The 16,484-nt window shown below is 44.8% G+C and overlaps 1 long non-coding RNA gene across 1 annotated transcript in view; it reads left to right on the forward strand.

Moving 5' to 3' along the window:
* The first annotated feature begins 4,258 nt into the window (after window positions 1–4,258).
* LOC119977266 overlaps window positions 4,259–16,484 on the forward strand; it is a 29,058-nt gene continuing 16,832 nt past the window's right edge. Inside the window, exon 1 of the long non-coding RNA XR_005463145.1 lies at window positions 4,259–4,368. This is a non-coding gene — a long non-coding RNA (uncharacterized LOC119977266). The remainder of the gene's footprint in view (window positions 4,369–16,484) is intronic.

The raw sequence follows: 16,484 nt of genomic DNA on the forward strand, positions 1-16,484 counted from the left end.
CTTTGCTTTTTTCCTCACAAAGGAAGACATGAATAATGTACCAGAAGTTCTGAGAAACACAACTCTTGGTGAGGAGCTGAAGGAAATTAGTATGAGTAAAGAAATGGTTTTGGGGAAATTAATCTTATTGAAGGCGTACAAATCTCCAGGGCCTGATAATCTTCATCCCAGAGTACTTGACGAAATGGCCCTAGAAATAGTAGATCCATTGGTGGTTATTTTCCAAAATTCTTTAGGTTCTGAAATGATTCCGACGGATTTTGAGGTTAGCTAATATAACCCGGTTATTCAAAAATGGAGGTTGGGAGAAAATAGGGAATTATAGACCAATGAGCCTAACATCGATAGTAGGGAAGTTGCTAGAGTCCATTATCAAGGATTTCATAGCATAGCATTTGGAAAGCAGTGGTGACATCAGAAAAAGTCACATGGATTTACGAAAGGAAAACCATGCTCGACAAATCTCAGCAAACAGGAAGTAAAAAGTTGGAATAAATGGGTCTTTTTCTGATTGTCAGGCAGTGACTAGTGCTGTACCGCATGGATCTGATCTAGGACCCCAACTGTTCACATTATATATTAATGATTTGGACGAGGGCACAAAACGATTAACTCCACATTTGCAGATGATACAAACAAAGTAGGGTGAGAGGGTGAGCTTTGAGGAGGATGCAGAGTTGCTTCTGTGGGATTTGGACAGGCTGAGTGAGTGAGCATATGCATGGCAGATGCAGATCCATAATGTGGATAAGTGCAAGTTATCTGCTTCCGTAGCAAAAGTAGGAAAGCAGGTTATTATTTGAATGGGTGTAAATTCAGAGAGGTGAATACTCAGCGAGACCTTGGTTTCCTCATGCATCAGTCGCTGAAAGTAAGCGCGTCGGTACAGCAGGCAGTAAAGAAGGCAAATGGCATTTTGGCCTTCATAGCGAGAGGTTTTGTGTATAGGAATATATCTGTTTTACTACAATTGTATCGGGTATTGGTGAGGCCACACCTGGAATATTGTGAGCAGTTTTGGTGTCCTTATATGAGGAAGGATATTTTTGCCTATGGAGGGAGTGCAGCAAAGATTTACCAGGCTATTCCTGGGATGGCGGGACTGTCATATGAGGAGAGATTAAGTCGGTTAGGATCTTATTCATTGGAGTTCAGAGAATGATTGGGGATCTCATAGAAACTTATAAAATGCTAACAGGATTAGACAATGTAGATTCAGATAGAATATTCCTGATGGTGGGGGAGTCCATAACTAGGGGTTATAGTTTAGGATAAGGGGTAAACCTTTTAGCACTGAGGTGAGGAGAAATTTCTTCACCCAGAGACTGGTAAATCTCTGGAATTTTTACTATCACAGAAAGTAGATGAAGCCAAAATGTTGCATAATTTCAAGAAATAATTAGATATAGCTCTTGGGATTAAAGGGCTCAAGGGATATGGGGGGGGGGGGGGGGGGGGGCTGGGTTTGAATTGATGATCAGCCATGATCATAATAATTGACAGAACAGACTTGAAGGGCTGAATGGCCTCCTCCTGTTTTCTTAGTACTGTATGCTTCTATGTATCATCACCGATCCTCTATCTTAATGCAGCACTCTCCTCATACCCCTTGACAACTTTAGAGTCTAGAAATCTGTCTGTTTCCTAATCTTACAAGATGGTCAGGGGCATTCCTAGCTCTCCCTCCTCAATTTTATCATCTTGCAGCTATGAAGCACCCAGAAATACAGGTACTATCTGGAACACACTCGTGTTCTTCTGTATATCATACATCAAACAATGCATCATTGAATAAATATACAGATTTATTTGTCTCTGTTCAAAATATAGTTGCTCTTAGATTGTGTGCACTGGAAACTGTATCTGCAGTGCAGAATAATTTAGATGCAATATTCCCCATGTACTTTCAGGTATAATCTATACGTGGTCTGTATTTTTATGTCATGCAAAATATGAGCTCTACTTGGTACACAAGGGTGCAATGCCCTTGCATAATTAAGTACTTCAAAGTACATGTTTAAGATGCACTAGAAAGGATTATATTCTTTCAAAAGAGTTTGCCCATTCCTTGTCCCCTCTCCTACTGGTTGCCTGATCCTCCTTCACCCTCTCCACTGCTCCACAGGATTCCATTAGCACCATTCTTTAATACTGCTCGACCTAAAAGATTAATTTTGATCTTGACTGCCAGAGTACCATATTACAAGCGATCGACTAGTTATACAATATATATATATACCTAGTAATACACAAGTTGTTATTATATAGGATTCTATAACAGAAAGTAGTAGAATACCGTGGTATTGCTCTGGGGGTAACAGCGTAACTGTTACTTATAGCTGGCCTGTCCTTTTAAGGCCACTGCTGAGGGCTTCACTGTGGGAATCAGGCTAATTGTAGCTCTGCATGTGATGTGCCATTTTCAATATTAATAGGACATCTCCTGTGGAGTTAGAAAGACAGAGTCTGCACTATTTTAAAAAATCAGGAGCATTATTCCATTCCATGAGCACAGTATTATTCTGCTGTAAAGGGCAGGTGTGCATTGTCTTACTGCTGCAACATGCAACGGATCTCCAGGTTTGATTCAATGATGTGGTAATTTATGAGACGGAATGAATTTCTTTCACTTAATCTAACTGTTTAACAACAACAGCAAAACAACTTTAATTTACATTGTGCCTATTACATAATGCATCATCCCAAGGTGCGCTATGAAACAAAATATGACACTGTCCCAAAGGAGATATGTCAGATTACCAAACTCTTTGGACAAAAGTGTGGCATTTTCCACCCTTACCACTGATGGGGTTTTCCGTCCCTCAATGGGTGACCCCGTTCCCTCCCCCCATCCCAGGCGGGTTCCCCAGCAGTGGGGCGGGCGAACCACACAAAAGGCCACAGACAATGGCGGGAACAGATGATCCTACCAGCGATCAATGGTGAGCCACTTTGGCCGCCAGAAATCATGGCGCGGGGTGGGGGCTAGAAAAACCCACCCTTAAGAGAGTCAGATCTTAAAAGTGACTTAAAAGATGAAAGCGAGGTTGGGAACGAATTCTCAAGCTCGAGGCTGACACATCTGAAGGCACGGTCACCACTGCTGGAGCAATTAGAATTGGAAATGCACTAGAGGCCAGAGTTAGAAGCATGTAGTTATTCCAGAGGGTTGTAGTTTTGGAGGAGATCACAGAGATAGGGACGAACTAGGCCATGAAATAATTTCCCACTTCTCACCACAACCAACTTGCCTCCCTATCTCGTACTCACATTCAGAAAACAATTAGATATGGAAATGGTACAAGTGCTGCCAATGTGGGAAGATAATGGCGCAGGCAACTAGAACATAGAACAGTACAGCACAGAACAGGCCCTTCGGCCCTCAATGTTGTGCCGAGCCATGATCACCCTACTCAAACCCACATATCCACCCTATACCCGTAACCCAACAACACCCCCCTTAACCTTACTTTCATTAGGACACTATGGGCAATTTAGCATGGCCAATCCACCTAACCCGCACATCTTTGGACTGTGGGAGGAAACCGGAGCACCCGGAGGAAACCCACGCACACAGGGGGAGGACGTGCAGACTCCACACAGACAGTGACCCAGCCGGGAATCAAACCTGGGACCCTGGAGCTGTGAAGCATTTATGCTAACCACCATGCTACCCTGCTGCCCCATGCGAGGTTGAAGAGATAGGTATGTTGACATGGGTACATATGGAGATAATGAATGGAATGTGATGGAGGATGTGGACAATTGAAGTGAATGTTCTGGGTTAAGGGTTAAACTTAGGAGTGAGTATGTAAGAGAACATATGAGCTAAGGGGTAGAGTAATTTTTAGGTGAAGTCAAGTGAGAAGACAGGTAAAGGCAGGTGAGGGCAGGGGGGGGGAACAGTAGAGGACAAAAGGTAGGGTGACTGGTAAGAGAATGGGTAAACAGAAAACCAGAGGAAGTCATGTCATTAGTCCCTGCAGCAGATAGCGGCCTGAGGTGAGTAATTTATGCTTTTTTGATCGAATCAACCTGGTATCTTGAGAGATTAAAACTCTCACAGGAGCTTGCAAGAAAATGACGAAAGCTGACGAGCAGTCTGGTGTCCCAGTGCAGTTGCATTAGACAGTGAGGAGACCGACGAAAAACAGTCAGAATGTAAACAGTGTCTGTAGCTTAGTCTCATTAAGCTAATTCACGAATAAATTATCATATTCAACAGCCTCATTTTTACTCCCAGTTAACAGGTCTTCGATGAGACTGGTAATTACAGGAATATTTCTGTACAGTGACACTCGATTGAGAGGGGAGGAGAGGGAATGGAGTCAGTGTGTGTATATATAGGTGACATCTCCTGGACAGTGGGTAAGTATGACTGGAGGAGGTGCTGGTAGTTTTATTCAGCTTTGCAGTACTTGAAGCTCTGTGAACAAAAAACAAAACTGACCTCTGGTGTGAGTTGCAGTTTAAATGTAACCTCTGACCTGACCCAGTATAGGGAAACAAAACCTTTTTTTTCACTTTTACCTTCCAGGCTCCCCTTGCGATTTCTTGCAGTCATTTTTCCCAGCCAGGATAATTTATGTTGGTAGGGGAGTTGGTGGGTGTGGACTGCTGGAGGAGGTGTGCAAAAGTGGTGTGCAGGAAGTGCTCTATCCGCAGGCATGGGAGGGGAAGCATCATTAAGCTGGAAACTTCTGCCAAAACAATTTACTAATTAATTTCCACTTGATCGACAATTCCTTGTTTGCCCAGGCAGATCCTCTGGATACCAGTGAACAAGCATCAGCTCCATAAATAGCTGTAGGCAGTTGCTTGAATGGGAGACAGGGGATGTATGTAACTGCGTCTGAGGGCCCATTCAGATTGTGAAGGCGATGATTGCTTGCAAAAATATTTCCTTCACACAAACCCCTGTTTGATCGTTTCATTTTATGTTCTCTGTATAATTTTAATGGTGAGTTCTGGCGGGTTTTTTTTTACGTCCACCCGTTCCATGAAATGCCGTTTGTGGCTGAACTGTTGCACTTCAGGGAGGGCCATTTTTGTTTTTATTAACGCAAGGACGGAAAGGCAGAGTAAAAGAGAAAGGAATCCAGATTGGAATGTCTTCTGTTTGTTGTGCGTGATCATCTCCACCCTGCTCAAGTTACACCTTTCCGGCACTCCCATAATATATTTATATCTGTAACCCAACCAGCTTCTTCTCCTTCATTAAACTGCCTTTGTTTATTGACCCATCTTATCTATGTGACCACTCTGCTTTACCTGATGTTGTACATCAATCTATTCATTTATCTATCCTATCAGCCTATTTGATCTATCTGCCTCGTGCATTACCTTTCTGACTATTCGCTCGACAATCTAACTTTTCTGTTTTATCTAAGTTATCACTCACTCTGTCTTGATCCCAAATCACTTCCCAGGCTTACCCACCGACCCATTTTATTTAAGTTAGCCCATCTTATCTATCTCTTATCCAAATGATCTCTCTGCATGACATTAAATGTCAAATTTATCTAGGTTATCAGTCTGCCTAACTATTTATTTCTACCTACTAGGGATTATAAATCTACTATTTTTGACTCATCCTTTGAGAGTACCAGTAATCAGTTGATCTAATATCAACCCATCTTCCTGATCATCTATCAGTGATCTACGTGTTGCTGTACCTTATCTAAGTTACTCACCTGTCTATCTGTATTTTACCTCATCTTCTTGCTGTTAATCTACGGCGCAATCTGTCTGAATGACAGTTTGTCTATGTATTTATTAGCTGACTGATTTCCTGTTAACGTGCAGTATATTTGAATTTATTTCACCGCCTGTCAATCATCTTTCTGCATCTCTATTAATTCATGTTTCATCCATCTATTCAGCAGGAGGCACTGCTCTATAAACAAACACGAAGGGAGTGCTGACAGAGGAAATAAATATTAGGGAGCAACTGATTAGCATTTGATCTCAGCTGGGCTCTGTGAGTGGAGCTGTGGAATGCCTGGCTGTCTTTAACACTGAATAATTTGATTAGATCAGAGGCTTGCCTGCTGCTCATGCAGAGATAACCCGAACAGTGTTACTGAGGCTCTTTCAGATGCTAAAATATATCACTTAATCAACTCCACCATTTCAATTTAGCACAGTTGTTGCATTGCATGGATGATAAGGTTTTAAGGACCCCACAGATTGCCAGCAACTCTGTAAAGGTCCACTTTCCCTGGCTTGACCGCGTTGCCTGCCAGTTTGAGTTGAACCCTAATTCACCAGCCTCAATGATCACCACAAGCGATCTGAGACTATCTCGGCCCTGCCCGCCCCTACCCTCCCACTGTGGATCCATCTTTAATCCAGTTTAATCCGGTTCACAATAAGAGTCTTCCAAAGGGCATTGTGTGTATCAAGCTGCTTTGCAAACAACTTCCATCAGAGAGCTCGAGAAAGAGAGAGAGAGAGAGAGAGAAAGACCTTGGTGCTTGCATCCCTGGGCACGCTGCAATTCAGTATACACAAAGAATCATTGAATCATCAAATCCCTACAGTGCACAATGAAGCCATTCGGTCCATTGGGTATGCACCGACCAGCTGAAAGAGCACCCTACCTGCCCTATCTCCATAACCCTGCCTAACCGTAGGACACTACGGGATAATTTAGCATGGCCAATCCACCTAACCTGCAGATGTGTGAACTGTGGGAGGGACCCGGAGGAAATTCATGCAGGCACGGGGAGAATTCACACAGTCACCCTAGGCCGAATTGAACCCGGGTCCCTGCGAGGCAGCAGTGACACCCACTGTGCCTCCCTGCAAGCACAGTAATGTCATTTTCAACCCCATCCACAACCCATATCACAAATAGAAGCAAACAAAGCATGTGGCTACATCGGAAAAAGAGGATGCCAATGTCTATGTCAGCACTGGGCTGCTTGGGCAGCATCTTTATGTACTTCCACAATATATCTTTGCCACTGGTGGAAAGCAACACGGAAGCCAATTTTCCTCTGCTGGTGCACAGGTTTAACAACTGGTTCGAATCCATACTCAAATTTCCTGGGTCCACTTACTTGCGTTATTACTCACAGATTCAGGTGCAGCATTCACAGTGCAGTGATGGGAGAAGAGAATTTATATGTGTGATAAATCGAAAGGAATAGTAGCAATTAGTGGGAAATGTTGGAATGCGAGATATTGTTCAGAAAGTCTCAGATGGTAGCAGACTTCTTCAAGATTGGAGGGGCAGGGAATTAAGAGGTGATGCAAAATGAAGAAATTAGAAATCAAACGTGACGTTTCGAGGTTCTATCACTGGTTGTGCCAGCTCCTTGGTGCGTGTTAGTAATAACGGCGGGGCTGATGACAGTGATTATGAAGTCAGGGCCACTAGCTCCTGAAGCAGAGCGCCGGTGACCATGGGAACAGGAGAGCACCAATGTAGGCTGGTTAGACAAACACTTCCATTCTCTGGACTTCAGCCCACTTGATTCAGAAGCTGTTGGGACCGATAGCCCTCACGCTCTCTTGCTCCTCATATCCTCCATACCAATTCAGTGTCAACTCATTGCCATCTCACAACCCCACCCATGCCTCAAGGCCCCTGATACCCTCCATTTCACCTCCATAGCATCTGACCCTATTTCACCATGGACAGACCTCAGGAGCCAAATAGATATTAAATAAATGTAACTTCTAACAATCTAACAATGAAATACAGCTCTCACTCCTGCAAATTTGATTGTGTTATGATCCGGGAACAGACCCTCTAATTCTTTGGTGTGGTCTGGTTAGGGACCTTGTTTAAAGTAGACAAAGATTGAGATCCAAGACATTTGCTCAGAAAATAAAGTCGCAAGATTCCACAACAAACAAAATAAACTTTACATATGTAAGGTTAGAAAGATAAAATAATATTCATCTTATACTCCAATGTTCAGTGTTAATATGAGTTATATGCAGGTTCGTAGGCAAAATGCGGTCAAACATATTACATTGCATGAGAAATGGAAAATGCAACCAAGACAGATCCCATGGATTTCTCAGCAGGGTAGCATGGTGGTTAGCATAAATGCTTCACAGCTCTAGGGTCCCAGGTTCGATTCCCGGCTGGGTCACTGTCTGTGTGGAGTCTGCACGTCCTCCCCCTGTGTGCGTGGGTTTCCTCCGGGTGCTCCGGTTTCCTCCCACAGTCCAAAGATGTGCGGGTTAGGTGGATTGGCCATGCTAAATTGCCCGTAGTGTCCTAATAAAAAAGTATGGTTAAGGGGGGGTGGGTTGTTGGGTTACGGGTATAGGGTGGATACGTGGGTTTGAGTAGGGTGAGCATGGCTCGGCACAACATCGAGGGCCGAAGGGCCTGTTCTGTGCTGTACTGTTCTATGTTCTATGTTCTAAATCCATCCAGACATTAGTTTTTTTTTAAAATTTAGTGTACCCAATCATTTTTCCAATTAAGGGGCAATTTAGCATGGCCAATCCACCTACCCTGCACGTTTTTGGGTTGTGGGGGCGAAACCCACGCAGACACGGGGAGAATGTGCAAACTCCACACGGACAGTGACCCAGAGCCGGGATCGAACCTGGGACCTCAGCGCCGTGAGGCGGTTGTGCTAACCACTAGGCCACCGTGCTGCCCCTCCAGACATTAGTAAATGCTGTGAGTCCATCAATCCCTTTTAGTCTCTGTTTCTCTCATGAGGGATTCTAGTCATCACATTCAAACAGCTGGACTTGGAATTCTCTCCATAAATTTTTCCAACTCGGACTGGCACCACCTTGAAGAGTTTTTAAAAAATTTTAGAGTACCCAATTCATTTTTCCAATTTAGGGGCAATTTAGCATGGCCAATTCACCTACTCTGCACATCTTTGGGTTGTGGGGTGAAACCCACGCAAACACAGGGAGAACGTGCAAACTCCACACAGACAGTGACCCAGAGCCGGGATCGGCCTGGGACCTCAGCGCCGTAAGGCTGCAGTGCTACCACTGCGCCACTGTGCTGCCCCTACCTTGTAGAGTTTTAATCTCATCCTCTGAGATTTCATTCCGCAGGATTCCCGAGTCTGCACTCCAGCACCAACTCACAGCTCTTTCGGCTGAGCAGAACAGTACCACTACAAATGGTCATCTTTGCCTGAATGACCTGCAGTGTGGAATAACCAACTACCTGCTGCCTTCTCATCTCCAGTGCTTCTCCTGAGCTCTCAATGCTAAAAACCTGCAGCCCTTTTATACCTGGCCCCTTTTTCTTTGCACTTCCTCCCAATAGCTCTTCCTGTTCTCTCTTCCTGGCTTCCTTTCTTGGGTTCCCGCTTTGGAACCTTTCTCTTTCTCCTCTCCCTTTCACCTGTCAGGGACTCTTCTTGATCTGGTGCTCGGCTCCTCGATCCTGCGGTCAGGAATTTGGTGCATTTTCTTTTCATGCAGGTGAAATGGACCCTGTTCTCTGCCCGAAGAACTCCTAACATGGGATTGCACATACGTTGCCCACTGGCAGTCCACATATAAGTGGAAACTTCCAGAACCTGCTGAGACCTGTAATGCCCAGACCCCACTCAATGATAAGCTAAGTCGGAATTCCAGACAATAATTTAAAAAGTCCCATTCCTAAAATCCATTCAAAGCTTTTTGATTGGTTAATCTCTTCCAAAACAAGCTTCTATTCAGACCTCACATCAAAGACAGGGGGCGCGATTCTCCCAAAACGGGAGAAATCGTAAAGCTGCCGTAAAACCCGGGCGGGTTTTACGGCAGCGCGCCCCTTCCCGACCGGGGACCAATTCTGTAGCAGCCCGACGCCGTAGGCTCCGGCAAGACGGGCTTAACGAAAATCGTTAAGCCCGCTTGCCGGAGTTAGCGCCGGCTGACGCATCATATGACGTCAGCCGCGCATGCGCAGTTTGGAAGACTCCAACCCGCGCATGCGCGGGTGACGTCATCGCGTTTTTGCGCGAAACCCGCGCATGCGCGGGCCGGGTTGCCCCTTAGCCGCCCCGCAAATGGATACTGCGGGGCGGCGGAAGGGCAAGTAGTGCACGGGCATCGGGCCCGCTGCCCGCGATCGGTGCCCAACGATCGCCGGCCCATGGCACCCTTGGCACGGCCGTGGTACGGCCATGCCAATCGGTGCCATGGTTATTAATAGCGAGTTTGTGACGCCGTTTTTACGAACGGCAAGACCAGGTGTGTTTGCCATTCGTAAAAACGGCGGAAAGGGCTGGGACTTCGGCCCATCTAACAGCTGAGAATCGCTGCCGGCCGTAAAAAAACGGCGGCAGCGATTCGGGTCGGGACTTCGGCGGGGAGGGGGGAGAATAGCGGGAGGGCGGGAAAAATGTCGGGAAGGCCCTCCCGCTATTCTCCCACCCGTCGTGGGGGGGCGGAGAATTTCGCCCAGGGAATTCTGTAATAACCTCTTTAAACTGTTAACCAAGCTATGAACTCAGAACCCCCTGCTGAGATAATTTTGGATTTTGAAATTTATGTGAATCACATCCTGCTTCCTTGTACCTACCAGCACACATTTAGTTCTGTTGGAAGTGGGGGCAGGCTTCTACATCTGGCTGCTACCCACCATTTTTAAAGGTCTGAGGAGTCTGTCCAAATCTTTTTTTTTACATAGAATTTACAGTGCACAAGGAGGCCACTCAGCCCTTTGAGTCTGCACCGGCCCTTGGAAAGAGCACCCTACTAACCTACTCACCCTGTCCCCATAACCCCGTAACTCCACCTAACTATTTTGGACATTCAGGGGAATTTAGAATGGCCAATCCACCTAACCTGCACATCTTTGGACTGTGGGAGGAAACCGGAGCACCCGGAGGAAACCCATGCAGACATGAGGAGAACGTGCAGACTCCGCACAGACAGTAACACAAGCTGGGAATCAAACCCAGCACCCTAGCGCTGTGAAGCAACAGTGCTAACCCACTGTGCTACCGTGCCGCCCCAATTCAAAAATTATGCAAATTCAGCACTCAGTTCCCATCTATCTATTTAAGTACCTGTTACAAGTGGCTTTTAAATTTGATTAATGATCCAAATGGTGTATATTTCATTGCTAAAGCCAATCTCAAAGTAAGCTGCCAATGCTATTATTATTATTGCTAATGCTGGTAATCAGGAAGACCATTTTATTATGGGTCTGCCCATTGACCAGCCTTTGTAAGCCTTATGAGTTCACTTTGAGGTTGCTGCCAATTGGTTGAAGCCCATGCGTCTGAGGCCTGTGGCATGATCATGCCAGTAAAATCAACATATAAAAGGTCCCAATGAACCTCTTCTCCTGCAATCAAGCAGAGCTCAATTCACTGCATCCTCCTCATGTCCCACAGCAGGACACCAAGTAAGAGTGAGACATCTGGGGAGAAGTCTTCCGAAGTTTCCTCTCAATTGCTATATGAACTGCAGCCTCAACTATCCAAGTCTTGGTGGATCCTTCTTTCCATTGCTTTGATCACTTTAATTGGAAAACCTTCTTTTGACAGAATAAATACATCATCCCACATACTTTTCCTAATTGACCATGTAACCTGGAGGTGTGATGCTAATGACAAATTCCATTTGTTAAAGGCCCACAGCTAAACCAGACTATTAGTTGAATTCCTAGCCCAAAAATGATTTTGCCATTCTATCAGGTATTAAGTACATAAGAACATAAGAACTAGGAGCAGGAGGAGGCCCTCATGCTCCTCAAGCATGCTCCGCCATTCAATAAAATCTGGCAGATCTTTTTGTGGACTCAGCTCCACTTACCCACCCGCTCACCATAAACCTCAATTCAGGCCTTCTTCACATACCCAATTTTCTTCAGTCCATTCGTGTCCAGAAGATTAGGTGGGGTTTCTGGGTTTCGGGGACGGGGTGGAGACATGGGCTTAAGTAGGGTGCTCTTTCCAAGACCATTGCAGACTCGATGGGCCGAATGGCTCCTTCTGCACTGTAAATTTATGATCTATAATCTTTGGTGTTTTGCCTTCAGATCTGTGCTCTATAGCTCTGGAATTTCCTCCCTAAAAGCTTCTGCCTCTCTCCCGCACTCTCTCCTCCTCTAAGGTGGTCCTGAATACCTATCTCGCTAACCAAGCATTTGACCACCTAACCTAATGGGCAAAATCTTCTAGATGTTCACCCTGCATGATCGTCCGTTCGCACCGATGGTGCACCCCGACCGTGGATTTTCGGATGTTGTGGGGTAGATTGACTGGGACATTCCATTGGCAGTGGTGGGACCAGAAGATCCTGCCACTGGCCAACAGCAGGCCGCCTCCCGCCACTGGGAAACAGGCTGCCGGGAGGCCAGAGAATCTCGCCCCATATCGCCAAAGTTCATTTGAATGTTTGTTTGAGAACCCGCCTGTGAAGTGTAAATTTTACTACATTAAATCAAAGAACAAAGAACAAAGAAAATTTACAGCACAGGAACAGGCCCTTCGGCCCTCCCAGCCTGCGCCGATCCAGATCCTTTATTTGAACCTGTCTCCTATTTTCCAAGGTCTACTTCCCTCTGTTGCCGCCTGTTCATATACCTGTCTAGATGCCTCTTAAATGATGCTACCGCCCCGCCTCTAGCACCTCCGCTGGTTAAGCGTTTCAGGCACCCACCACCCTCTGCGTAAAAAACTTTCCACGCACATCTCCCTTAAACTTTCCCCCTCTCACCTTGAAATCGTGACCCCTTGTAATTGACACCCCCACTCTTGGAAAAAGCTTGTTGCTATCCACCCTGTCCATACCTCTCATAATTTTGTATACCTCAATCAGGTCCCCCCTCAACCTCCGTCTTTCCAACGAAAACAATCCTAATCTACTCAACCTTTCTTCATAGCTAGCACCCTCCATACCAGGCAACATCCTGGTGAACCTCCTCTGCACCCTCTCCAAAGCATCCACATCCTTCTGGTAATGTGGCGACCAGAACTGCACGCAGTGTTCCAAATGTGGCCTAACCAAAGTCCTATACAACTGTAACATGACCTGCCGACTCTTGTACTCAATACCCCGTCCGATGAAGGCAAGCATGCTGTATGCCTTCTTGACCACTCTATCAACCTGCGTTGCCATCTTCAGGATACAATGGACCTGAACTCCCAGATCTCTCTGTACATCACTTTTCCCCAGGACCCTTCCATTGACTATATAGTCCGCTCTTGAATTTGATCTTCGAAAATGCATCACCTCGCATTTGCCTGGATTGAACTCCATAAATCTGCCCTGTAAATTCTATTGTCTGGATAGTAGATAAATCTCAAATCAAACCATTTATTGGTATCAACAAACTTTTCATTCATGTGTCAACAATCATAACATACATGCCAAATTGTTGGTTTAAACTATATATGTGGCCATTGGCTCCATGATATGTAGCTGTGTAGCCCACAAAACAAAACTTGATAGCCCTGCCTTACAGAATGCTCAGTGATCTATGATATAACATTTGGGATTGCATGGAGCGGCCTGCATGGTGACTGGAAAATGCTTGTTAAATAAAAACTCCCTCCTTCTGCTTTCTCAACTCCTACTCATTCCCTTCCCCGGGTCATACTGCAAATTATGTTCATTGTAAAATCACAGTGAATACATTTGTCAGTCACCAACACTTTGAGTGTAAGGTAACACACTGCTGCCTCAGCAACAAGGATCTTACATGTGACAGTGTTAACTGTCATACTCATCCATTTGCAGGAAAACAGATGACAGAGGGACTACATCTGACTGAGAAACTCAATGAACCTTCCTCTTTGTACCCATTGAATAACCCCCCTATTGTTTCATCTGCCGATCCTGTGCTTTGCCAAGAGATCAAACTCTCACCGAACAGCTTCATTTCAAAGTGGCAATAAACCTCAGTCCCTCTTACCCCTGCTGCCTCACGGCGCCGAGGTCCCAGGTTCGATCCCGGCTCTGGGTCACTGTCCATGTGGTGTTTCCACATTCTCCCCGTGTTTGGATGGGTTTTGCCCCCACAACCCAAAGATGTGCAGGCGAGGTGGATTGGCCACGCTAAATTGCCCCTTAATTGGAAAAAATGAATTGGGTACTCTTAAATTTATGAAAAAAAAGGATGTGGTTTTTGGTTCCACTCTATGACTTGAGCTAAGAAGGGAAATACTGTCCCTTGACTGAGATGTTCAAATGAAGTCTGCAGTAGCTCACATAAATATTAGATACCTTATACAGCACCGTGTGATGAATAAATATGGAGATGACCCAACACCAAAGCCTCCTCCATCACCAAAACTGTACAGCACCTTGCTGTGGGCAAAATGGCTGCTGCATTTTCTACAAGAACTCAGTCACAATGCTTCAAACAAATTCACTGTTGGAGACGTTCCTGAGCAATGCAGCATTGCTGCAAAAATTAAAGATGTTCTTCCACTCTTTCCCTGCAAATTTTCACAAATAGTTTCAGCTTTACAGGTATAAACAAAACAAGATCACAATGGAAATAAAATAATATAATTCTGACAGAATCATCTCCAGAATATATCACCGCTTAGTGCCTTTGATAAGCAGAACCACTTAATTTGGGGGTAAAAAAAATTACCTCCTTTATTGATATGTTAAAACTCAGAGCTGTCAAGCTTGGCTGTGCTACATCTGATGAGTGAGTGTTGGGTGCAGTTGTTTTTAACTTGTTAGACACACACTAGATTGCAATCATAAATAAATGATTTGCTGTCTCTTCATATTCTGGTTTGTTGCTTTTAAAGGAAATATGTCATAAAAAAATCGCACATCTCCAAAGGCAGAATAACTGTTAAATTATCATAATCTTACCTTTCCATTCGCTCCATAATAGACAGCTAAATTTGATTTTCCGTACTGAGGCGCGCATGTTGGCTGGTCCCTGGGGGTTGCCATGTTTTTTTTAAACAGCTCCTACACGTCCTTATTGGATTAACCTGTAAAAGTAAAAAAGCTTTCCTTTTTGATTAGCTGCCCCAATTAAACCTGCTCTCACCACCAACGGCCAAGTCCCACAACCCTCATTGCCTTTCCAACTTTTCTTGCCATCTAATTTTTCCACCTTCTGTGTTAAAGGGGTGAACACATTGCAGCTATTTGACACCATGGGCACAGCGTAGAAGGGAAAAACCGTATTCTTATGACCCTGTTTTATTGTTTGTTCATTCTGGGATGCGAGCCTCTGGTACTTTAGGCAAATGTGGGCACTTTTCATGAGAATCTACATGTCCAGTAGGATTTTTAAACTACTTGACCACAGGATATCACAGCAAAGTCCAATCGCACCAACTCTCCACAAACACACTTTCTTCAGGATCAGCAACATGATCTTGAATAATGCTTTTAATGCAGTGAAAAATTGGAAGGTGCCTTGAAAGCTGGGTGGAATTATTGGACACCCGAGCAAGAGTTAGGAGAGGTGATTAAAGACTCTTTCAAAAAGGTAAGATTTGATAACGTTTTTGAAGGTTGGAGAGCGATAGCAAGGCTGAGCAATTTTGAAGGGGAATTCTCAGGGCGGAGTGTCTTGTTTGCTGAAACAGTGGGCTATGAGGACACCTCTTGCCCTGAACTCCAAGAGTATATTGTAGCACCTCTGACACTGCTTGACCACCTTTGGTTTGAACAAATTAATTTGTAAGCCTTTGACAGTTACTCAAGCAAGATACAATGCTAACTCACTGGGACTCGTGAGGACTTTTTCCGAAGGTAATGTTGTAGGCACAGAGATCATTCTCATGTTAGGACCCAATGATCAGCTAACATAATTGTTTGACAAGTTCAATACTTCAGGCCCATCTGATGAAACATTCCTAACAAGCCCTCATTCTTAAAGAACAAATGGAGAATCCAGCCCCATGTCTATTCAGCTGGTATTACAGTTTTACACTGGCTGTTGAGGGAAGAGTCTGGTATTTAAGATGCTACTCTTGAATTTTCCTCATATGATATCAAACTAAGAGAGAGAGAGACTCCACTCTTGAGAAACACCCTTTCTAAAAAGTTAGTCTGGCTTGCTGAGTCTTAAACAGAAATAATGGTGGCCGGGCATCACGGTGGCACAGTGGTTAGCATTGCTGCCTACGGCGCTGAGGACCCGGGTTTGAATCCTGGCCCTGGGTCACTGTCCGTGTGGAGTTTGCACATTCTCCCCGTGTATGCGTGGGTTTCACCCCCTCAACCCAAAGATGTGCAAGATAGGTAGATTGGCCACTCTAAATTGCCCCTTAATTGGAAAAAATAATTGGGTACTCTAAAAAAAAAAGAAATAATGGTGGCCAGCTTGCAAATGAATGAGCCCGGGTTTATCTATGAGTCATGTCACAGTAGGACAAATTGAGGAAAAATAAATCATTTGTTAGTTTACTGGTGTTTCTGTACAATTCTAATTATGTTAATTCAGAGCAGATCATGGACAGACCTTGGAGCTTTCCAATCCAGTGGTAGTGTGTAGGAGGGGTGTATGCACATAGCTCAGAGTCAAAGCAACTGATGGTTTGAGGAGGAATTTTACCTCGTTAAAG

The sequence above is a fragment of the Scyliorhinus canicula genome, chromosome 1, assembly GCF_902713615.1.
Source record: "Scyliorhinus canicula chromosome 1, sScyCan1.1, whole genome shotgun sequence".
Taxonomy (NCBI): domain Eukaryota; kingdom Metazoa; phylum Chordata; class Chondrichthyes; order Carcharhiniformes; family Scyliorhinidae; genus Scyliorhinus; species Scyliorhinus canicula.